Source organism: Tachypleus tridentatus, chromosome 6 (genome assembly GCF_004210375.1).
Source record: "Tachypleus tridentatus isolate NWPU-2018 chromosome 6, ASM421037v1, whole genome shotgun sequence".
Lineage (NCBI taxonomy): Eukaryota > Metazoa > Arthropoda > Merostomata > Xiphosura > Limulidae > Tachypleus > Tachypleus tridentatus.
The window spans coordinates 10,733,300-10,760,281 of NC_134830.1; the positions used below are offsets into that span (position 1 = coordinate 10,733,300).

The window sequence follows — 26,982 nt, forward strand, 5'->3', positions numbered from 1 at the left end:
GATGTAGTTCAATATTCCTTTACTTTACATCTGTCTGAATTACTTTCCTCCTGTTTCATAGTTCATTTTTTCCTTAAAACATAATCCCTTTTTCTCTTAGCCTTTGGACATCAAAGGTCATATTTGTTTGTTATTGACATTTTATATATCCTTTATTACTGTACCTATATTTTTTATTTCTTGGCAGCTTGAGAGGGTTATTTCTTCTGTGTGTGTTTTCTCATAGCAAAGCCACATCAGGCTATCTTCTGAGCCTACCGAGGGGAATCAAACCCTTGTTGTTAGTGGTGTAAATCTGGAGACGTACCGTTGTACTAGCGTGGGGCTTAAAGATTAACTGAAGTGATCACAGGTGTCTCTGTGAGTCACACATCTGTGTGTGTTTGTGTTTTCTTATAGCAAAACTATATCAGGCTATCTGCTGAGCCTACTGAGGAGAATCGATCCCTTGTTTGAAGCGTTGTAAATCTGTAGACTTACCGCTGTACTAGCGGGAGCATTGTTTCTTCTGTTCTCCTATTCCCTTCCTTTTAATTCCAATCTTTACCCTCAATCAGATTTGGGTAGGTTTCTCTGTCCAGTAAGGGCTTTTCATTCTTGTATAGCCTGTGCTGCTACCTTCTGGGATACATGCTCCCAACTCTTTATCCCCTGGCATTCCTCCTCTCTTCATGATCTTTCATTTCCTTCCCCTTACCAAATGGGTCTGCCTTTTGGTTACATTGGTCTGTTCATCCCTACCTTCTTCCTCCTTGATTTGTTCCAGTTGTTTTCCCATCATATCTAACACCTCATCTTTTCCATGTTTTTCATTTTTGTTGACCAGTGAATGAGATTCTGCAATACGACGTATGGACCACTCCAGATAAGTTCATCTCTCACTATCTCCATTATATTGCAGTTTACTTTTCTTCTGTTTCACCTACCACATTTGGTCATTATTAAGACTTCAGTGTTACTCTAACTGGTATGTTTTTATTCATACTTTCTTTCAGGGCCTTTACCTGCATTTTATCAGGTATTTTTTAATTCTAAATCCAAATTGTACAGCCATGTTGAATTATGCTTTATCTTCCCAGGCATTGCACACTTAGCATAGAGATGAGGTATTCAACATATTCATTTGAAGGTAAATAACCTCATGATATTTTTCTTCATAAATATGCCCCTCTTGGATTACCACCAGTTGACTGCATGGGGAAAAACAGAACAGGGATTGCTGCCCATCTCTGCCATTCCTTGGTATGGTATGCTTTTCGAAATAGGGTTTCATGTTCACCCATTGCACTGACTCCATTGATGATGTTCCTCTGGACTCTTTTCTTCAAATGGAGTATGAGAGTCCTTGTCACTTTCTAGTTCCAAGTTGCTTGCATGGAGTTCCACACAATAGACATTCAGTTAAAAAGTAAGGTGGTGGTGTTCTGCAGGTGTGGATGACATAATACCCTCCAGTTTGTGATAATCCATACAATGGAGTGCAGTGTCAGAATGCAGTTCACCTCTTTTATTGGGAGCTCTCATCATGCCCTCACTTGGATATTGGTACCCTGTAACGGGTTTTTGACCAATCAACATACGTCCTCACACAGATTTTGGGTTGTCTAATTTCATCACTCGCTTTTCTCTGTCTGTGTTGTGAGTCATAGCAGTGGTACATGGGATTGCTCTAATTCTGTCTTTTGCCATCTCTTTTGAAGGGATGTTATTGCCATTTGGATCATCCTGGCCTGTTTCATGGTTGGAGGAGTTAGTTGCATGAGATGAACGTCCAGATGAGATGCCAAATGTCAAGTTCTTGGATCAACACCTCAGAGCTAATCCTTGTGTCATATTTGGGTTTCAGAGTAGTTCTCAATCCTCTGGATGCTAGTATCCTATGAAGAGGTTTTGGATGTAGCTGATTTACTGAGTATGGTCTGCCACACCCTAGCCACTACACCCATGGATACATCTTTGTTTGCCCACTCATTGTGGGATAGAGCTACATTATCCTTCTCTGGTTATGATTTCTTTCCTACCACATTCTCTTCCACTTGGATGTGCTTCTTTTATTTTCTGCCCTTAAATCTTACACATTACACACATTGCTGGCAATGTGGTGCAATTCCCCTCTTCTGATCTGAATCTCTCATTTTCAGGGGTAGCTTATGGACACTTTCATAGGTACTTCTGTAATTCTCTCACACTGGTCCCTCCATCTTCTCAATGTTTGGTTCTAGCTAATCTTGTAAGAAGGGGTAAGTACTGTATTGGAAGTTATAATATTTCTGTACTGAAAAAATGTTGGTAGGTACTTGCCTCAGCTTACACTTCATACCCTTGTTTCTCAGGTACTGACATCTTCTATCGAACTACAAAGTGATAGTTTGGTAGAAGAGTATAGAGTGCATCACATACATCACACGAACATATGATGCTCCTATTGGTGAAGAGGTGATGCATGATAATTTGCATGAGAGAAAATGCTGGAATCTTGCAATTCCAATACAAGGCTAGTAGAAAGCTTGTGGTTTGAGTAGGGAGCAGAGGTAAGTATGTATTGAGAATACATTTTCAATACAGGAAAAGTATAACTGTGTTCAGTGACTTTCTCCTTCCACGTAAAACTTTTGAAGTAATTAATTTTAATTAGGCCTTTATATCTGGTAGTTTTTTTCAGTATAAGTCTTAAGAAAAGCTGTTCTGTATTTTAATCTTTTTATGTTATTGTAAAAAATATGTGAAACTTATCAGAGAAAAAACTTTAACGTATGAATCTGGCATAATCATAGTCGTCAGTGGTTCTAAAATAAATTGACTGATATATTGAAGTAATTATAACCTGTAATCTTCTAGTCAAATTATTTTTAAATTTATTTAACTGTTTACACATTGCTTTCTCAGGTGATATTATAGGTCATCAAGCTAGGCAATGTGAAATAGTTAAAACGTTTTTTAAAATTAACTATAATATTCCAATCTACATTTTTGTTTACACTTTTGAGTGAATAGTAATGATTTTATTTTTTACCCGTAGTTTTGTCCTTCCTAACCATATGCTACTTCAAATTGCAGAAGTACTACCAAGGTATGTATATAGTCTTGTAATTTTTAACATTTTAACAAAGTAGGTATTGGCATGGTGTGAATTGTATTTTAGTTAATGACCCTATTGTCTATGAAAATATAGAAACAAAATGAGATAATGAGAATTTAGAAAGATTTAATTTCCCATATGAATATGAAATGTAGTTTCAAAAATACTTATTTACTTTTAAAATGTTATTTTTTAACTAACTTGTATAGAAATAATACAAGATCCTTTTAATAGTTTTCTATAGGTTTTTTATGTGATAGAGTCTAAAGTGAGACGTAGTTGCAAAGACTTGAAGACATTATTATTCTTGGTTATACTTATATTGAACCACAAACTATCTTACTGAAATATAATTTCATTGTGATGTGAACACTTTCTACAAGCGAGCAAAGCATGATTATATTATACTTGTTATAAGAAATTAATGTTAGGTTTATTGTATTTTGAAACTGTACATTCAATATTTAATCCATTAGTAATTTTCAAGAATTAGAAGTGTGTGTAATAATAATACTTAAACCATATAATTTATTTCATTACTAGGCCCAAATGCTTCTTACATGTAAGTTATCACACAACCCTCCTCTAATAAGAGTGTGACACACTCACTTGACACGTATGACTCCCTGTATTTAATTCTACAGAACCATCACTTTTCATTTGATGGTGCTGTTGTAAAGATAGTTTTTCTTTGTGCTCTTTTGCCGTTCATCTGTTTTTATTTCATACAAAGTCGAGATATCTACTTTTTTTCCTACTTCACTTTACCTGTTTTAAGTGACAACTTCCCTCTTTGCCATTTCAAGTTTTTTTGTTCTTGTTTTTTGTGGGAAAGGACCACCAAAGTTTTATTTCCACTTTGAAAATGTTTTCATTTTGAGCACAGTTATGTAGGCTTCAGATGCCAGTATTCAGTGAAGGAATTGTCAACTTTAATACATTATGAGAGGACCATTATCAGAACTTTAGTTTGGTGTTCCACACATGTTGGTGTGCTGAATTTGGACAGATTACCTGTTATACTTTTATAGTTTTTTAAATATTTTGATATTAACATTTGTTGTTATTTGATTCCTGTAATATACATTTACTTAAGATTTCTACCTACCTGTTGTAAGGTTAGGAATTTTTAGTTAACATTTAGTGATGTAGTCTTACAGTGTTAGTTTGTGCTTACTTTGTCTTTGTAATTTTTGGCTTATTTATCATTCATCTTTTTGGTAAATCAAAATTTAGGTTATATATATTTTTTCTTCAACAAATGCTATCTATGTTTTTTTTCAACCTACACTTAATTTTGCCATATAATGACTTTTTTATAATTGATTTGATTTTTTTACTTCTTACAATTAATTCTGCTTTTAGGGACTCCAGAATATGAGGTCTCCCTAATTTTCAGCAGTTTGATGAGGAAGGTAACCAATAGTGTACAACACCTGTTTTGACAATTTACCTCCACCTCATTATGAATTAGCCTTTTCAAGTATCTACTACAGAGTCTGCTAGGCCTACCTCAACCATTTTTATGTTTTCTTTTTCCTATTCCAATCATTTTATTTAGTTGAGATTGAGATTTTTTTTTTCGTCTCTCTTTTGAGACGTGGTCCTGGAATTCTTTGCCCTTCATGGACTTTGGTTGATATTGCCTTAGCTTACCATCAGGCATATTGTTTTTTGTTTTCTTTCTTCTCTACACTTTGCATATCTGTTAATTCTATTCATTTCTCCCTACTCCAGTTTTCAAGCCTTTGTCTTCCCCTGTCACCACCCCTAATAGTATTAACCAATATACACCTCATTTCTGATCTGTTCTATTTATTGCTTGTGGGGTATTTTCTTCCTTCTTGTAGGTATTTGCTGTTTTTGGTTTTTTTTTCCCTACAAAAATGGCTTCTTTACTTTTGGTATCTTCTGGAGTAAAAAACCCTTGTATCAAATTCATTTCCATTCCTCCTCTTATTGGGACTTATTGACAGCTCTTTTCCTCCATTTGTCCATTTTATTTTTAATTTATTTACCAGTCCTGTATTTGAGCATTAGTTGTGTATTATCCTTACAAAGTTCTGTGATTTATCTATCTACCTTATTTTCTTCATGGCTTTTTTCTTTCCCTGTATTGTTTTTTTTTTTTTACTACACCATGGTTTTTTTTTTCTCCAGGACTGGGGGAAGTTCATGGTCAGTGTTTTGTAATCTTATGCCCCATTCCTATTTTTCATCCCTTCTTGTGTGGTCTTAAATTTGTTCACAATGGAGTTGAGTACTAGTTTCATACATTACCCTTAGAGCTTGTCATGTCTTTGTCCATGATTCTTCGTATGCTTGCCTTGACCATTGATGAGTTCAGACATGATTAAGACCAACTTATACATTTATTTTTTATCCCATTTGTCATCTTCTGTGGTTGATTTCATTCCTCCTTGTTACTCTGTGTCAGGTCTCATCCTTGTTGCACGGTGAAAGTACTTATTGCATTGAGCATGGGACTACACCTTGTACTTTTATTTCATTATCTGTATCATGTGGCTCTTTCATCTTCATCAGGGTATTGTCTTCCACCTGTCATTGTCATTCACCCTTCAATGAGACTAAGATGCATTTTTGAATACATACCTTTTCTTTTTCCAGGAGTGTATCCCTTTGTTTTTTCTTTATGAATCCCATTCTTTGGATAGTGGGGGGTCTGTCCAGGTATACTTAAACTAGTCACTGCTGGATGGGGTATTTCAAAAGATGGCTTGTAGATTTGTTTCCCTTGCAATATATTTGTTTCATTAATATGTCCATTCCAGACCATACTCACCCCTAAACTTTGTGGGTAAAGCAAAAGGGTATAGTTGCCTGTCCTTGCCACACCTTAGCTTGAATAAGTGAGATATGGCCGGGTTTTTGTGGTAAGGCCTTCCCATAACACTTTTCCAGTTCCAAGCTGCTAGAGTGGTGGACCATGGAGGCTTTCTCCTGAATGTGATAATGATACAATATACATATAACAATAAAACCATTCAGCTTGGAATAGGTTGATGGTATGGATGATGAAATGTCCTCCAATCTGTAACTGTAGAGTAAGCCATCAAATTTACAGTTCACCCCTTTGACTGGGATTCCTCATTCTACCCCCTCATGAATGTTGGTTCCTAGAAACTTTCTCTTGGATTCAGATCTGAACCAATCAACATAAGTCCTCGTGTACTACAAGTGTCTCTAGTCCCTCACTCACTTGTATTCTTGTTCCTCCATCCATGTTGTGGGTCATGATGGATGTGCTTGCAGGTAAATATGGTTCATCCTTTTATGTTATCCCTCAATGATTTTATTATACTGAGGATGTTGTTGTGCTAGGGATGGTTCCTGTTGCATTGGTTTTGGAGGATAGAGACATTTTTACAGTACTATTCATCTTGATGTCAGGTTCCTGGATCAGTCAATCAAACTTTCACATTAATATTATATGCCCTTGTTCATATACCAGGGTGTATAAGATACCCTCTGGTCTTCCAAACTTTAAGGTGAAAATGATATGATTCTCCTCCCTACCCCTACCATTTGGCTGGGTTTTGGAATGTAGTTGACTTGCCACCAGCATGATCCTTCTTTCAGTTCCCACATGGAGGTTAGTTTCTAGTGATAGGTTTTACATTGTAGTTCACTTGCCAGTTGTATGATCCTCATTCTACACCTGCATGAATGTTGGTTTCTGTCAGCTTGGGTTTTATATACAGTTGATTTGCTATGTACAATCTATTGTGTCCTAATCACTCTACTCTTAGGGGCACATCTTTTTTACCCTAACCCATGATAATACAGTCTATGAGAATGAGATTCTGATATATTGGATAGGGACAGATCCCTCTCCAACCATTGCTCTCTTCCATTTGGTTGCTCTTTTCGTTTTCCATCTATGTCTGCATTGCATCTTTCCACATTGGATTAATGTTACACCTGGTACAGAAGTGGTCTCCAGTATATGATCCTCTTATATGAGGATCTCTTTATTTTTAGGTGTTCTTTGAATGCTATTGAAAGAAGATTCTTTCATTCACTTGCATTGGTCCCCATTACCTATTCAGTGTGGATTCTGGCTATTTATATGAGTGGATGTAATGTACCGTATCAGAAGTAATGGTTTTCCTTTACTTAAAATGTAGTTCCAATATTTTTTTTGCCAAAAGTTGTAGTTTTGTAGAATCAAACAGAGGGAGCTGCATGTGTCAGGAGAGTGTGATGCATGATTATCTGCGTGCAAGATGCATTTGAACCAGTTTATTGTAAGGTGTGGCTGCTCAAGGCTTGTGGCCTGCAAAAAACAATTTTACATGTAGATGACAGCACAAAATGAGAGTAGCTGTTTATGTGAGTGAAAGTAAGTACACACTGGGAATTCGTTTTCAGTACAGGAATATTACTTCAGAATAAGATTGAATTAAATTAATATAATTAAGTATTGAGAGTAAAGTTATAACACTGCAATATCCTTAATTATGAACCAATGAGGATGGAGAAATTTGCAAGTTACATATTGCCAATGGCTTTTATATGTAGGTGTAAAAAACTAATGCATGCAAGACTAATGCTTAGACAGCAAAGCCAATGTCAAAGAATAGTTATGTTGTCATTTTACTGTATTAATTTGTTTTTTAAGTTTCTAATTAGCATGTTAGGTAGGAAAATTATCTGTTTGCAGAGAACAACAAGGTATTCTTGATAGGAAAGTTATCTGTTTACAGAGAACAAGGTATTTTTGATAGGAAAGTTATCTGTTTACAGAGAACAACAAGGTATTCTTGCTTGCTGTAATCCTATTCCTCCTATGGTTCGACAACATCTAAATGAACTTCACATGATCATTATGAAAGCAAGAGATCAACCAGTGGTGAAGGTAAGTTGTTGATATATCTTATGAAGTAGAATTTACAATAGTCACTAGAAATAAACGTACCTAAACATTAAAGGTTATTTTTTTTTGTTATTTTCTGATAATTTACATCTAAACCTGAGGATTTTTTTGTAAGATAAAAACTTTTAACCTTATCATGATGAACATCCCGTACTTTGCATACCAGGAGGTTTTAGTGACTTACATTCAGAATTTATTTTATCTACTTTTTATGTTATACCAATCAGTATAGCATAAAATCATTGCTAGTAATCTATATTTTAATAGTATAGAGGTTTTCATTTTGTAAGACAATATTTGAAAAAAAATAGAATTTCCCCCCAATTTGACATGTGACATATTTTCTGTAGACATCTTCTTCTTTTTATTTTATCCATTACCCCTCCTGTAAGCCTGAAGTAACCCTATTCACCATAAAATTATTCTTACTCAGACACCATAATTTTTATATCCTTCAACTTTATTTGGCAAGAAAGCTATCACATAGAAAACCAGACCCTCCTTGCTGTACCTACCTATCACATCCTGTGTTTCAGGATGTGTTAATAGTTCTCTCTTGTGTTTAATTTCATATTGTCTATAACAAATAGAAAGTCATTTTCATTTATAAAATAATGCACTATATTATGTTGTTTTCTAAGTGGAAAGTTGTCAGTTTTGCTATTAGTAGTAACTTCATTCCCATGGAAAAGATAAGTAGTTTGGATTAATTGTAACAGCTCTTTTGTATAGTTAGAAAGCCAGAAAAAGTTTTAGAGTAACGAGGGATTATCTGTTGTGTTTTTTTCTTGTTATTATTCTGTGTTCTTTGGTGCATTATTTAAGTATATTTTGTAATGCATTACTGCCATCAGTACATAAAAATAGACTTAAGTGTCCTTGACAATCAACAGTAGGAAAAAGAGATGATTGGGTTAATAATTTATTTCATGTTTATTCTTTATTATAAAAGTAACTAAAATGTACAAATAAGGATTTCTTAAAGTTCGTTTAGATTAGATAAAATAAATAGTAATACAATAAAAATATTTCACCATGCATGCACATTAGCAGTTTATAGTAGCTGAGGGATAATGTAATGTGTGTGCTCTGAGTGATTTACAACTTCTAATGGTGTGGATAGTAATTAGACATTGTTAAATGGGGAATAAAACTTAATTATAAATAGATGTAAACTGTTACTTAGGAAAAACAAATGTAGTGTCGTGTTACAAATTGAAGTTGTTGTAGGAAAAAAAGAAATGGGTAATTTAGATTTATTGAAGATAAAATACAGTTATATCTCTAAAACATAGTGTTATTATAAACAGTATAGCAAAATATCAGTTATGTCTCTTAAACTTAGTGTTATTATAAACAGTATAGCAAAATATCAGTTATGTCTCTAAAATTTAGTGTTATTATAAACAGTATAGCAAAATATCAGTTATGTCTCTAAAACTTAGTGTTATTATAAACAGTATAGCAAAATATCAGTTATATCTCTAAAACTTAGTGTTATTATAAACAGTATAGCAAAATATCAGTTATGTCTCTAAAACTTAGTGTTATTATAAACAGTATAGCAAAATATCAGTTATGTCTCTAAAACTTAGTGTTATTATAAACAGTATAGCAAAATATCAGTTATGTCTCTAAAACTTAGTGTTATTATAAACAGTATAGCAAAATATCAGTTATATCTCTACAACTTAGTGTTATTATAAACAGTATAGCAAAATATCAGTTATGTCTCTAAAACTTAGTGTTATTATAAACAGTATAGCAAAATATCAGTTATATCTCTAAAACTTAGTGTTATTATAAACAGTATAGCAAAATATCAGTTATGTCTCTTAAACTTAGTGTTATTATAAACAGTATAGCAAAATATCAGTTATGTCTCTAAAACTTAGTGTTATTATAAACAGTATAGCAAAATATCAGTTATATCTCTAAAACTTAGTGTTATTATAAACAGTATAGCAAAATATCAGTTATGTCTCTAAAACTTAGTGTTATTATAAACAGTATAGCAAAATATCAGTTATATCTCTAAAACTTAGTGTTATTATAAACAGTATAGCAAAATATCAGTTATGTCTCTTAAACTTAGTGTTATTATAAACAGTATAGCAAAATATCAGTTATATCTCTAAAACTTAGTGTTATTATAAACAGTATAGCAAAATATCAGTTATATCTCTAAAACTTAGTGTTATTATAAACAGTATAGCAAAATATCAGTTATGTCTCTAAAACTTAGTGTTATTATAAACAGTATAGCAAAATATCAGTTATGTCTCTAAAATTTGTGTTATTATAAACAGTATAGCAAAATATCAGTTATGTCTCTAAAACTTAGTGTTATTATAAACAGTATAGCAAAATATCAGTTATGTCTCTAAAACTTAGTGTTATTATAAACAGTATAGCAAAATATCAGTTATATCTCTACAACTTAGTGTTATTATAAACAGTATAGCAAAATATCAGTTATGTCTCTAAAACTTAGTGTTATTATAAACAGTATAGCAAAATATCAGTTATATCTCTAAAACTTAGTGTTATTATAAACAGTATAGCAAAATATCAGTTATGTCTCTTAAACTTAGTGTTATTATAAACAGTATAGCAAAATATCAGTTATGTCTCTAAAACTTAGTGTTATTATAAACAGTATAGCAAAATATCAGTTATATCTCTAAAACTTAGTGTTATTATAAACAGTATAGCAAAATATCAGTTATGTCTCTAAAACTTAGTGTTATTATAAACAGTATAGCAAAATATCAGTTATATCTCTAAAACTTAGTGTTATTATAAACAGTATAGCAAAATATCAGTTATGTCTCTTAAACTTAGTGTTATTATAAACAGTATAGCAAAATATCAGTTATATCTCTAAAACTTAGTGTTATTATAAACAGTATAGCAAAATATCAGTTATATCTCTAAAACTTAGTGTTATTATAAACAGTATAGCAAAATATCAGTTATGTCTCTAAAACTTAGTGTTATTATAAACAGTATAGCAAAATATCAGTTATGTCTCTAAAATTTGTGTTATTATAAACAGTATAGCAAAATATCAGTTATGTCTCTAAAACTTAGTGTTATTATAAACAGTATAGCAAAATATCAGTTATGTCTAAAACTTAGTGTTATTATAAACAGTATAGCAAAATATCAGTTATGTCTCTAAAACTTAGTGTTATTATAAACAGTATAGCAAAATATCAGTTATGTCTCTAAAACTTAGTGTTATTATAAACAGTATAGCAAAATATCAGTTATGTCTCTAAAACTTAGTGTTATTATAAACAGTATAGCAAAATATCAGTTATATCTCTAAAACTTAGTGTTATTATAAACAGTATAGCAAAATATCAGTTATGTCTCTAAAACATAGTGTTATTATAAACAGTATAGCAAAATATCAGTTATGTCTCTAAAACTTAGTGTTATTATAAACAGTATAGCAAAATATCAGTTATATCTCTAAAACTTAGTGTTATTATAAACAGTATAGAAAATATCAGTTATGTCTCTAAAACTTAGTGTTATTATAAACACTATAGTAAAATATCAGTTATATCTCTAAAACTTAGTGTTATTATAAACAGTATAGCAAAATATCAGTTATATCTCTAAAACTTAGTGTTATTATAAACAGTATAGCAAAATATCAGTTATATCTCTAAAACATAGTGTTATTATAAACAGTATAGCAAAATACAGTTATATCTCTAAAACATAGTGTTATTATAAACAGTATAGCAAAATACAGTTATATCTAAAACTTAGTGTTATTATAAACAGTATAGCAAAATATCAGTTATATCTCTAAAACATAGTGTTATAAACAATATAGCAAAATACAGTTATATCTCTAAAACTTAGTTTTATTATAAACAGTATAGCAATATATCAGTTATATCTCTAAAACTTAGTGTTATTATAAACAGTATAGCAAAATACAGTTAATGTGTTCATGCTGCAAAAAAGCATGTTTCTTATTTTCTGCACTGTTCTGGACAATGGATTTCAACATATACTGAAGAGTAGTGTGTAAGAGTTTTATGATCATCAGATTTGTCTAATTTTATCATGTCTTGATATTATAGAACCTTATATTAAAGACAGAAGTGAGGAATTGCAAATGTTAAATGGAAAAAGAATAATTTTAATGGAAAATGAAATAGACCCAGAAAGTTTACTTATTATGACAAAAGAAAAAAACTCCATGTGGAACACGTGGCACAAAGTATAACAAAATATTATTGCTGTATTTTGTTTCTTTATTGTCAAGTAATGTATAAATTCATATGCTATGAATTAGTTAATTTGTTAATTTAATACACAGCAACAATGGATAGTAGCTATGTGGGCTTCGTATCTGTGAAGGCTAATAAAGTGTACAGACTTGATGAGAAGCCATCATATCTGAGCAACATAGCTGTGTGTATTAAGTAAGAGCAAAAAAACCCCACTAAGTTATCCAAATGAAACATAAAATAGAAATTTTTGAAAAAAATTATGAAACTTTGCAGCTTTATCACTTTTATGATTTTCATTATGCAGACATGTGTTTACGATAAATGCTCATGCATTAGCTACTGTTCCTTTTTTGACATTTGCTGTTAACTTCTATTATTTTTATAAATTAAATTTCATAAACATTGATGAGTAAGATACAGTGGGATATAATAGAATTGCAAAATAATTTTGTTTTGATCTTAATAGCAAAGATAGTTCCTGGACATGTTTTCAGGAAGTTGTTGGAAACAAAAATTATATTCAGATGCACAGTTTTGAAGTTATTGATTCAAAAATTTCTCATCCATGCTGTTTAAAACCTCTGTAACCAAAGGTAATTTAGATCTTTTATTAATTTCAGATACATGACTCATTATGACACTGTAAAATCATGAGTTGGTCAAATTTATTATGCTGTTAATCCCAAATTGTTTTAAATCATAAGAACAGCATGTGGAGTTAGAGTGCTTCTACAGCACCATCAACCAACTCCAAGAACTTACTGCTGAAGTATTCATACTGGGACAACAGCCTTCATGTTACATGATACTTTACATAGACCTAAACTTGTTTCACATGCATGAAAATGATTCCAACCCAATAGATCTTCTTCACAGAAGCTCTGATAGAAGAGACAAGCAGTGATCCTTTTCAAAATCATATGCAACAGTTGATGATGGATCACAGCTTTAGGTTAGACACAGCACAACAATATCTTGCAAAGAACAGTGGATTCCTTCAAAGTTTGCCACTCTGCACTAGAATTTAAAACTCCTATCTTCACTGTCTAACCAAGGTGTAACTGAAAAGCATCTTACCGTTATGGTTGGAAATATACATGAAATAAAGTCTCTTGGTGTTACATTGTACCAACTTAGCTCAGGTTGAATATCTGATAAATTCATTACTGAACTGCTGAATTTATGGCACTGCACAAACTGTATTGTCAACTTTCCATTTGATACAGTAGCATCTAATATTGTTCATGTTACTGCATCACATGATAATCCAAAAGTACATTAGCTTGGCACTCTCATGCATATGCTGTCAAGATTATTTTGGTGAATTTATCCTCCCTTGTTCAATGGCATACAAATTGAAGTTTCCAAATTACCAGAAGCTAGACTCTTCTTTTGGTTTTGCAAGAACTTTGAACTGCTACCACATGGTAGTAATTAGCCACTTTCACTATTCAACCCAGCTACATTTAGCAGAGATTTATGCAGTTTGGTTGAAGATATCAGAACCACATTTTCAAAGTCACTCAGACTGAATTCAAACTACAAAGAGAAAATTATTAGGAGTTTAGTGAGCTATGTACAATGTTCTAGGACAAGAAGTTGATGGACAAACACTTGCATTCAAACAACCAGGTGCACTTTATGAGGCTGGATAGAGAGCAAAGCCACTATATTTTCTTGAAACCTGCATGTTTGAGTAGCAACTTCAACAAATGTATCATGGCACAATCACCACTAGAGACCAAATCTCAAAGACCAGGAATTTTATAACTTTGCCACCATATCTATAGCCCCAGGTGGATGACCTGCAGTTTTGCTGCTGATGCTTCTTGACATGATTTGAAGCTGTACTACTACCTGCTGATGTATGAGGCTGTGAACCTAGTGGTTTCAAGGAGAACAGAAGAGCAATTCCTGATATCTCTAAAGAATTTGTGGTACTGATGGCAGAGATAGTATCTCTTGCACTCTTCACCAACAAAGTTCCAATTAGAAATACAACATGCTCTTGCCAGTAGCCTTTAGGCACTTAAGGTAGAAATGGAATAACTTATATCAAAAGCGTGCTTTAGAATAGGATCTTGCATGCCCAAGTTTCAAAATCCTATCACACTGTCAACAACCCTTGCCGATTTGGTTGGGCCTGACACCTGGTACACATTTCATGTCCTACACCTCAACCATGTGTTTTTAATAGAAAATATTGAAGATTCGTCCCAATTTTTGCCATATCAAGCATCAGAAACCAACCTTCAGGCTCTCATCATCAACAGTTGTGCTTAATGGGAAGTGAAATACAGCTCAGATTTTTTAGTATCAGCCAAGAGTTAAGAACATTGTGCTCCAAGTGGTTGAACATAACTGAAAGTAAAAGCCATGTCTGTGCAGGCAGATATTAAGTTTTATTTCATTAAAAAGCGATTTATAATGATTCACTTAGTTTCAAAAATGTTATTGTTAATTTACCTCTTTATTTTGAATAATATACTTCATGTAAGAGTTTCAGTTCTTTCAGTTTTGGGTATTATTTTATATGATGCACATAATTTTCACAATTCAAAACATTCAGTTTCTTAGTGTGCCACGTAGATGATGTCAAAACATTCAGTTTCTTAGTGTAGATGATGTCAAAACATTCAGTTTCTTAGTGTAGATGATGTCAAAACTTTCACAAAATCTGCAGTTACTTTTTTTTATTATTATTACTTAAAACATGGAACAAGTTTACACTAGAAGCAGAAGAAACCCAGACACTGCGGAAAATCATAAGGTAGGTGATATACCCTAGTGTGAATGAAGTAAGATCTACCAGAATGAATTTCTCTCCTCCAGTTGAGATCCCTCATCTTACCATGATATGGATGTCAGTTCTCCGACAGTTGGTTTTGGATTCAAGTTGGACCAGCTAACACAAGTCCTTGAGCATGTCTTGGTATGGAGCCCTCAACCTACTGTGGACATGATATATTAGTTGGTATGGCCTACCCCTAGTACATCTCTACTGACAAACAGGCTTGGGACTCTAGTATAGCAAAGAGCTATACTGGCTGGAAAGTACTCTTGTTAGCTGCAATACCACCAGCATATCATTTGTTGGTTGTGGCTCATAAGTTCTGTTAGTGCATGAAACTGAACCAGGAACCAGAAGTCCATTTGTTTTTGCATTTGAGTGAACCATTATATAAGCACTCTTTTACCTAATATCACTCAGTTCTCTAGTGGCTGGTGTTGTTTGAGAGTTTGTGCACATGTACAGTGTGTAGATAGATTGAACAGAACATTTTATCTTTTTGTCTCATAGGCTTGAGGTAAACACTGTAGGGGCCCTCTTTCTTCTGTGGAATGGAGATAAATATCCAGTGCTGCCTGGTTTTGGACTGGAGTTGACCCACTGAGTAAGATCTAGTGCATCCTAGCCATTCTATGCCATGGGATACATCCATTAGGTTTTCCCAAACATTTCTCATCTTTGGTTAGGAACCCTCCCTCCTACCATTATCTGGATGTTGGTTTCTGGGTATTTGATTTTGGTGTTGAACTTGACTAACCAACATATATGTAGTATTGAATGTGCTAGAACTATTTCTTTCCAAATTCTTTGACAAGTACTTTCTTGTTAGGAAAGAATACGCCTGGTTATAGATGTGGTGTGGTCTCACATGTGTGTGTTCCTCCTTCAAGAGAAGTCACACTGCATGGACCTTATTCATGTACTATCCAAAAAGTGCTTATGTGCTTATGTAGTTAACTTTTGCACCTATTCTTCCACCTCTTCAATCTGGGATTCTAGCTATTATTGTTGGAGGATGCAAAATGCTTAAAATACATTTTTTTTTAACATTGTTGTTGATGTGATTTTGGGTCTTTTCACATATAATTAATTTTTAGTGTTTTGTTTATATTTCTTGTCATTACTCACTTGCTATTAATCTCAACATAGTGGTGTCCCAGAATCAGGTTACAAAGTCTGATAAATATACACAATCCTTTGGCAAAATGTTTGTTTACCCTGTAATATCTCAAGCCTTGAGAACTGATGCAAAGAATAATAAATATTTTTTAAAAAATTAAGTATTTCAATTTTGTATTTTAAACATAACTAATACATAATTAACTAAAATATAATAGTAAGACCAAAATACAATTTGAACTATATCTCACCATAAGTATTATAGTTAATCAAATAGCCAACATTACTGCAGTTAGGTACTCTGTAATGACAAGTACATGCCAATTTCAAAATCTGTTGTATATTTTGTAGCCTCTTTGAAATATTGTGTGGGATAATAATATTTTTTTTCTGTATTAAAGCCAGAACATGTTGAGGTACTCCTGAAGTCTCCTGATGAGAAACATATTGATACTAATAATGTCCTATACTGCCCACATGACATGCTACTTCACCTTGAAGAAGATCATACACCTGCCTTGTTTGGTGAGTAGATACAGTACATTAATATTTAAAATGCTGTTTACACTGAAAGATGTACAGAATCCTCATTCAGCTTGAATCAAAAGAATATTTTTCACTTGTTAGAGTTAAATCTGATGGTGTATAACATAAACACAATGTTCAGTTTCATCCGTGTGTTGAAATAAATGCACATTTTTTGAAAATCAACTCTTTCAGCTTTGTATAAAAGTTTGTAATCGTTTTTGCAACAAAAACAAACTTTTTGAAATTACTGACTTAAGTAGTTGTTAAAATATATCAGATAAACAGTTGTACCAGAGTTCATTATATTGATGTTACATAAAAATGTATCTCAGAATTGCTGGTGTGGGTATTAACACTTTTATTGATAAGGAGAGAGTAACATTTCGACCTTCCTAGATCATCTTCAGGTTAAGGTTGAAACATTGTTCTCTCCTTGTCAGTAAAAGTGTTAATACCCATACCAGCAATTCTGAGATGCATTTTTATTTCAAGTGGGTTTCTCGTCATCAAGAATGATATCGTATAACTTTTTTATTTTTCAAGATGACTTAGGAACAGAAGATGGGTCACTTAATACATATCTTCTAGATGATGAGGCACCAGAAAATAGGTGTTTCAAATCACCATCTAAATTTTCTCCAGCAACTAGAAAACATACAACTTCTATTACATTGTTTAATTGGATTTCAGAGGTAAGATTAAGTTGCATTATGCCATTCAAATGTATGATTAAAAATTTGTGGTGTTGTGAATGATAGAAAATATATTACAATTACACAGACATTTGTTTTAATTATTATTATTTTTAATTAAGCTTCTTCAGGATACACATATAGTCAAAATAGAGCATATATTATATATCATCTTCTCTGTGACTTTCTGTAAAATCTTGTTGAACTACTTGTTGGAGTTTTTAAACATTAGTCCTTTTTGTGTAGATTTATTAATTGTACTTTAATCAGAAAATTTCTGCTATATCACACTACAAGCTGAAATACTCTTCAACTAATGGGGAAAGTAATAATTTAAAATAAAATTTGTAACAAAGTTTAATCATAGACAACATTTGCAGTTGGCTTTCCATCTACCAACAGTTAAAGATTTCGAGGTCATCTCATTCTTGAGAACCCTACATCTCGCTGATCTTGAGGAAAACAGGGGTTTTTGAGAAAGAATCCAGCAACTTTCATTCATTAACCTTGGGTTCCTTAAGAATATTCAACATTGTATAAAGTGTCAACTTGCAAATATTGTTTGAAATTTACTCTAGGCAGGGAAATAATCAACCAACATGGTTTACAAAATAGAAACAGGGTTAATTTTATTCATTTTTTATGAGTAATTCATAATAAGTTTATTAAATGTTTCTTATCAGTTACTTTGAATTAACAGGAAGCTTGTGCTTTAAGCTTATTTAATTTAAAGAAATTATTTTACATAAAAGAAAGTTTGATATGGTGGTTAAACAACATCAACCATATATTTATATCACATAAAGATTGATATGGTGGTTCAACATCATCAACCAAGTATTTATATCACGTGTAAAGTACAGTGGATGCAAAATTTTTTATTCTTATCTTAGGCCTAACATTAGTTAGTCTTTGTTAAGTATGGTCTATATTTGATGAAGAAATAAATTAACACTGTATAACTTATGAATGTTTTTTGCTTTAGTTTAGTCAGGACTAAACTTTATTGAACCTAATACTATCAGTAAATAAACTTAACCTTATTGTATTACCTAATGTTAGATCTTTTTAAAATGGCTGATAAACTTTGAATGTGTTGTTGTACATACATCTACTAAAGTATATATGCATGTGTTTTTGTTTAAATTTGATAAAATGAAGTGCTTGCTTATGTGCATGTAACTAGTAAGTGTATTTTTGGAACAGACAGAAATTGAGTAACACTGTAATAGATATTAATTTTGCAATAACTGTTACCCTCGTGTGTTACAAAATGTTTTTGTTATGCTCCCAGTATTAGAGGTCACACCTTGGCCTTATGCCTTCATCGGCATCATACAGTTTTTGCACAGTGGTGCAGTTATACCTGTACAGTATTTCAGTCAGTATTATTTAAATTAAAAAAGGTAAAACTTTCAGTAAGCTTACTTGCTTTTCTTTTACAGTAACCCTGAACTTTCTATAGCTGAGTAATTTAAAAATCAAAATGAAAGCTTTTCTTTTACAGTAACCCTGAACTTTCTGTAGCTGAGTAATTTAAAAATCAAAATGAAAGCTTTTCTTTTACAGTAACACTGAACTTTCTATAGCTGAGTAATTTAAAAATCAAAATGAAAGCTTTTCTTTTACAGTAACACTGAACTTTCTATAGCTGAGTAATTTAAAAATCAAAATGAAAGCTTTTCTTTTACAGTAACACTGAACTTTCTGTAGCTGAGTAATTTAAAAATCAAATGAAACTTGGATATAAAAAACTGTGAAAGTTTATAGAAGAACAACGTCATAAACTTTCTGTAATAAAAACATTAAAATTTAATTTATTATTTGAAGAATTTGTTTATAAAATTACTTGTAAGTTTTCCTAGTTTGATCAACTACTTCTCTGTTTGAATGCAGGAAGACTCTGACTTGAAAAGCACATCTAGAAAGAAAGAAGGAAAGACGTACAGTATTGGAGGAATAAACACCCTAATAACACCATATGAACGGGTGGGTTTACATGACTTAGCTAAACTAGACAGTGATTTTTTATAATTTCGTAGGTAACTAAAGTTTAAGTAACTGGAATTTAAAAATCTGACTTATTTTTATTGATAGATAAATCAGTTTTGTATATAATATATATATATTATTAATATATTTTGTAAAAATGAATCGCATTATAATGATAGATATACAAAACAAACATCCTTTAACTAATATTTCATGTAAAACAATTGTGTCTGTCATCATATTGGGGATATTTTATAGTTGCACAAACTACATATAAATAAAAAGTATAATAACAGTCTTGCAAAAATACAAACACTGAACTTACTGACGTTTGTCAGTTTCTAATTGTATGTGAGTAGATTCTGTAATGAATGTACATTTATTTTAATACCTACATGTGTTTCAATGTGACATATATTGTTGGATGTGTGTTGCACAAGTCCCTCCAATGTACATTTATTTTAATACCTACATGTGTTTCAATGTGACATATATTGTTGGATGTGTGTTGCACAAGTCCCTCCAATGTACATTTATTTTAATACCTACATGTGTTTCAATGTGACATATATTGTTGGATGTGTGTTGCACAAGTCCCTCCAATGTACATTTATTTTAATACCTACATGTGTTTCAATGTGACATATATTGTTGGATGTGTATTGCACAAGTCCCTCCTTTTCTCTAAACTTGTAGAAGATTCTTGAGAGTAAAAATCAGCAATATGTGGTTTACATGTTTTTGAATATTGTTGAACATTCAAGAATCTTGCGTGGTTGGTATATAAAACTAATGCAGTTATTAGTATTATTGGTCAGCTACATCTAGTATACTATAAGCCTCTGAAGCTGTAATTGTAATTAACACTTATTAATTGGAAAACTACAGAATTTGATCAGGAACGTTTGTAGATTTTGAATGTTACAAACCATTCAACTTCAGGAAATTAACTTGTGGTATTAGTATTTCTACAAGAACATTAAATATCTTCATGAGTAAAATGTTGGTAACATGGGGCCAACCAACCAACCTTGCTAGTTTAAGCTTAGAATTAATTTGTTAGTTATGGACCTGGACTGTCAGTAAAATACTCAGTTCTAGACCAAATATAAGTCTCAGTATTGTTTACATGTTTGTAAAACTGTTGTGTAGAAATCATTATCTGTGATAACTGTTTTTAATAACTGTTATTATAATTTGTATTGTTTTTTGTACATGATAATATATATATGTTAAGAAAGAAGATAGTCTGTATCAATCTTATTGGTAAATATCATAAATGTAATACATATCAATATTTAATTAACTTCTAAATTAAAATTTATGGCTGTTTGAGCTTGTGATACATAACGTATGTAACATAATAAATTGGAGACTTTTGTGAGATAAAGTGTAATATGAAACAAACCAAACTGTTTCATAAATATTCATATAAAATCATACCATCAGTTTCTAAGATGAGAGAATTCGCTTGGTTGTACATGTTTTCAAATTGATTTTTTTATGCTATTATTAAAGAATAGATCACAGCTCTATGTTGTCACATCAAATTCTTAATTTTATTTTTGGTGGAAAGAAAACAAATCTGTAATATCATAATCTCTAAGGGCCACATTTACAAATCTGTAATATCATAATCTCTAAGGACCACATTTACAAATCTGTAATATCATAATCTCTAAGGGCCACATTTACAAATCTGTAATATCATAATCTCCAAGGACCACATTTACAAATCTGTAATATCATAATCTCTAAGGACCACATTTACAAATCTGTAATATAATCTCCAAGGGCCACATTTACAAATCTGTAATATAATCTCTAAGGGCCACATTTACAAATCTGTAATATCATAATCTCTAAGGGCCACATCTACAAATCTGTAATATCATAATCTCCAAGGGCCACATTTACAAATCTGTAATATCATAATCTCCAAGGACCACATTTACAAATCTGTAATATCATAGTCTCTAAGGACCACATTTACAAATCTATAATATCATAATCTCTAAGGACCACATTTACAAATCTGTAATATCATAATCTCCAAGGGCCACATTTACAAATCTGTAATATCATAATCTCCAAGGGCCACATTTACAAATCTGTAATATCATAATCTCTAAGGACCACATTTACAAATCTGTAATATAATCTCCAAGGGCCACATTTACAAATCTGTAATATAATCTCTAAGGACCACATTTACAAATCTGTAATATCATAATCTCTAAGGGCCACATCTACAAATCTGTAATATCATAATCTCCAAGGGCCACATTTACAAATCTGTAATATCATAATCTCCAAGGACCACATTTACAAATCTGTAATATCATAGTCTCTAAGGACCACATTTACAAATCTATAATATCATAAACCACATTTACAAATCTGTAATATCATAATCTCCAAGGGCCACATTTACAAATCTGTAATATCATAATCTCCAAGGGCCACATTTACAAATCTGTAATATCATAATCTCCAAGGGCCACATTTACAAATCTGTAATATCATAATCTCCAAGGACCACATTTACAAATCTGTAATATCATAATCTCCAAGGACCACATTTACAAATCTGTAATATCATAGTCTCTAAGGACCACATTTACAAATCTGTAATATCATAATCTCTAAGGACCACATTTACAAATCTGTAATATCATAATCTCTAAGGACCACATTTACCATTACCATGAATTTTAATTCAGTTGTGCAGAATGAGTAAAATGAAGAAGATATTAAAGGTTTTTAGTAAATCTATGTGACTGAAACTTGGAAAAGTCTAATTAGCATCAATTTATAACTTTAACTACCTGGAAATTTTTTTATTTTTACTAAGAAAGAGTAAAAATGTCACAATTAGAAAGACTTTTATTGGTTACTGGGGTTGTTAAAGAAACATCATACCAAAATTACTCAACCATGATTTTATATTATGATACAGTCCATCTTTACCTGCCCACTAGAAAGATAATACAAGTTCTCTTACACTGTTATTGATTTATTGGATTCTTTCAGTATCACATCCTAGTATTTCTCCAAGAGCATCATTTTTATATATTTATTTGTCATCATCTGCTATTGGTCCTTTATTAAAATTTATACTTTTGCATGTTTTGACATTATGTTCAAATTTACTTCTCAGTAAAGTTGTGTAAAGTTGAGCATATTGGGAAAAAAAATCTTTGGAAGAAATATTCTTACATGGCAAAGTACCTGAACCTGCAATTTATTAATTATAATGGCAAAGGCAAACAATTAGAGGATTGAAAGCAGACCCATAAAGGTATAACTTGTAATATTGAAAAAAAAATGTATATGAACATTTTTAGGAACTTGGACAGGGTAAAAAATACCAATATAACACTGGCACTATCTATTGTTTAATATATATATATATATATTTTCAAGTTTTATTTCACACAGAAAAATTACTGTTGTTTATATATTATAATGTTTATTGGTTGATAAAACTTTACAAGTTTAGAAATTATTCGAAAGAGGTTGTGTCAGTTGTTAGTTATTGTTTGGAAAGCTTCATGGTCATGACCAGTTACTTGCATCTGTTATGAACAGTAAGTTTCTTTCTAATTCTCATTTAGATATATTGACAATATTAAAGATAATTATTTGTGTTTATTCCTGGACTAAACTTTATAATGATCAAGTAATAGACCCTGAATTGGGCTGGATGATGATAGATAAAAGATATCTCAAAAATGCTATTTATATATGCAGTATAACATTGGTTTTTACAGCAATTCATTTAACAGTATGGTCAACTCAATTAATCCAGCTTCTAATATGTCATTACAAAGTTTAAATAACATTACATAACACTTATAGGAGTCTACTTTCATTTTCAATCTCATCTTCCCGTGTTGCCAGCTTCAAGATTTCATGGATGAAAACAGCCTTCCAAATTATTCAAACATTTATCTCTATGAATAAGTGGAAATGAGTCAATGGACAAGACTGTCCATTCACTGTCCACAGTCCACCAGACCCTTAATATTCTTTCTGTAATACTGCATTATTATTGTTGTGTGGTAGAAGTTGTATATAGTATTAATTTATAGTATCAGAAATGTGCAGTCAGTGGTATTTTATGTATTTCACAAACTTGAGGAATTGAAGCAGGAGGATAGTTTCATGCGAACTAAGGAGTCAGAATGAGGATTCACTGAACAAAAACATTTATTGATAGCTCATTAAATGGCAAATACTAAGAAGTTCAGAAAGATTCATTCTTAGTTAAAATATCAGATCCTCTAATGTTCTTCCTCCATTTGTATCCTAAACAATTGAAAAAAGTTACTTTTTTTCAGTAAATCAGGATGGCATAGCAATTTGAAACAGATGTAGTTTACTGTTTGACCAAACTCTATAGCTTATATACTTTGTTTATGTCTAGTTTAAAGTTGGTTTTATTTATAAGCAAAACTCTACACCTAGTGCATACCTCATACGTTTTTAGTGTTCTTATTTCTTTCTTAACTTGTGTTGCCATGATAACTTCATGTTGACTTCAAGGTACATCATCGTGTGATTTTCGACACTGTCACATTTCACTGATGATTTCAGTATGTATCCATATTAAGCTTAATGGACTCTTTAAGCAAGTAAACTTCCTGCTTGACTTAAAGATTATAATAGTAACGATTATGGTATATTTTCTTCTTTATCCTGTCAAAGGACATTGTAATAATAATATATGCAAAAAAATATTTCACAGTATTTCACACAACTATTTTTGTATATTTTCTCATCATCTATATATGTCTGCAATATTTTATCTTTGAATTAAATTACATGTCATTAAAAATGTAACATTCATTTATCAAAAACCACATATTAGCAGTAACACCTCTTGAACATATTTGAACCAAGGACAAATTTAGTATCTAATCCATTCAACAATATATTTCAAACAAATATTTAGAATTTGTAATTTAGCCCTTTCTCATTAAATCAGTAACTCTGAATGACATTTAAAATCTTACTGAATGATTTATTAAGTATATACTCATAAAGTTTGGGAAGCTTTTAGTGTGAAACTTGCTGTGACTTGAACTTTCATACTGGAATTGTCCTTGGCTGAAATGCAGCATATCCAAGTTACTGATGACTTAACTATGTAAGATTTAGTTATTAATTAATCTTTGATGTGTGGGATTGTTAGGATATTTAGTGTTGCTGAATACAGAGTTACAGTTGTTGTTGCCACTTGATTTTTTTTTCTGTTCTGGAATTTTATTTAAAGTTATCACTTTCAAAGCTCAGTGCTATAAACAGTCTCTGTTAGGATAAAGATGTTTCTCACTTCTAAATGGGGCTGATTTAGCAGATTTTCTTTCAGATTTATTCATCAAGATATCTCACTAGCCTGACTCATTCATACCTGAGCAGACTGATGTGTAAATGGCATAGCTTCTCTGTATAAGTCATTAAGAGAACTGCAGTAGGCTGGAACTTGCAGTTGAGACAGTTGGTAATTTAATTGTCTCAACTCTCCACCTTGTATGCTTCAAGATACTCTAATCTGTAATAATTCATACACCCTAGAGAATGATATAAGCAGGTAGTTTAATGGTACTAGGAACCAAAATACTCACTGTAAGCAGCATTTGTTAATTGATTTGTGGGGATAATAATATTTACTTTTTTATGGTAGTCACTGTCATTAAATCATAACTTATAGCTCTGTTGCTGTGAGTGTATCTCTTCAGCCACTGAATGGAAAGTGCAAAAGTTTTTATTTCTCCTCATCTTTATATGCTGGCACGTATGCTGCAGAATACGCATATTGATATCCTGTTTGAGGTGGAAAATGTTCTTGTGATGTGATTTTGTCCGATTAGTGAGTTGATGTTTGAACTGAATTACTTTGCATTATTTGTATACAATACATATGTATGTTTTTTCTCAGTACTTGATGGTCAAGAACAGTTCTTCAACCAAAGAAACTTCATCATCAACAGAAATAAAGAATGAGGAACGAGTTCAAAGGGTTGGTTTCTTTATTTATAACATCTTAAGGATAGAAGTTACGTAGAATTAACGTAGTTTGTTTACTTTATTTTAGAGGAAGTTTGAACAACTTTGAAATGTATTTTCATGAAAGTGAAGTGTTAACTGTCCTTCCTCACTTAATCTAAAAATTAATGAAGTTTTAATATGCTGTACGAATGCCCATCACTAAATTTTGTCACTGTGGAAGCAAAACTTGTTTGTACCTCATATTTCATTACTGAATTTATGTCTACATAAAGTACTCTTTATGTTTCCATCAACTTCATATTCAGTATTTATATCACTTATTATTATTACATGTCTTTTTTTTTGCTGTTGACTTTCTCAAAATATTTGTAAAACTGTCTCCTTTTCTGTGGACATTTTAGTTAGTTATTTTGACTCCTTATATGTGCTTTACATTCACTAGTTGTATCTAAAGTTTTGTTTTAATGTCAACCTAATATCTTCTATTTTGTCCTACAAAGTTATACATTCTTTGTGATTGTAGATGTGCAACTATTCTTCTTTACTGAAGTACTGCTACTTCATTTTACATATTTCTAGTTAATTTACATACTACAAGTGTGTTGCATTTCTTTTTACTTCCATGAGAGAGAGTTTATAAGAATTTGTCAATGTTTACACTGTTGTTTTATATTCTGTAAACCAATGTCACTAATTTCTCACTAAAACACTTTATAATTCATTTCAAACAGTCCTTCACTGTTGCCATTCATTCCAACTTGTGTATAAATCCATGTTTGAAAATTCCTATAACTATACATATTTTCCATTTTTATGTAGAATTTTTCTTGAAAATACATGTCAGCACATATATATGTGCTTATTTTTAGTATTTGTACCAGTAATAAGTCCTTCAAATATTTAAATTGCTAATTACCAGAAGATTGTCTTTGTTTAACGGTAATCACTGTTTATGAAAGGATTGAACAAAAGCACACTGAAATGTGTAGCTGAAGTACACTGAAATGTGTAGCTGAACTTTTAATTCAAACTATAATTCATGTGTGATCTTACATTTTAGAAGTTTTATTTAAAATGCAACTTGTAAGTTTTGAAAATGATGAAACTGTTTCAAGTTAATTCTTTCAGAAAAGCCATGTTGAAACAGAAAATAAGATTTGTTAGTACATGTTTCAAACAATTTATACTACATTTCATTAACCCTCTTACCATGGGCATTCTTTACTGCACTTGTCCTGAGGATTTTGAAGTGTTATACTAATTAGTATAATAAAAATCATTATCTAATAATACATATTTTAATGGTATACCAGTTTTATGTTCTTAATTTTATAAGGTAGTGTTTATAAAACTGAATTTTACCCTAGTCTGAGAAATGTAACATTTTCTCTAGACATCCTCTCTCCTCTGCTTTATTCACCGTCTCCAATACGTACAAAATTCAATGTAACAAAAAAATCAGACAAACCATAATTTTTATTGCCTTCAACTGTGGTTACAGAGCTATCAAACAAAATCAGACCTCTCTTGCCACACCCACCTGTCAAATCACTTTCTGGGGTTGTTAACAGTTATCTTTTATGTTTCATTCTGTATTATCTATAATCAAT

The 26,982-nt window shown here is 31.5% G+C and overlaps 1 pseudogene across 1 annotated transcript in view; it reads left to right on the forward strand.

Moving 5' to 3' along the window:
- LOC143251926 (exosome complex component 10-like) overlaps positions 1–26,982 on the forward strand; it is a 69,427-nt pseudogene that overhangs the window by 36,097 nt on the left and 6,348 nt on the right. Inside the window, exons 12-17 of the transcript XR_013028712.1 lie at positions 3,020–3,070; positions 7,847–7,958; positions 16,547–16,670; positions 17,217–17,365; positions 19,262–19,354; positions 25,302–25,382. The product of XR_013028712.1 is annotated as an exosome complex component 10-like (transcript). The remainder of the gene's footprint in view (positions 1–3,019; positions 3,071–7,846; positions 7,959–16,546; positions 16,671–17,216; positions 17,366–19,261; positions 19,355–25,301; positions 25,383–26,982) is intronic.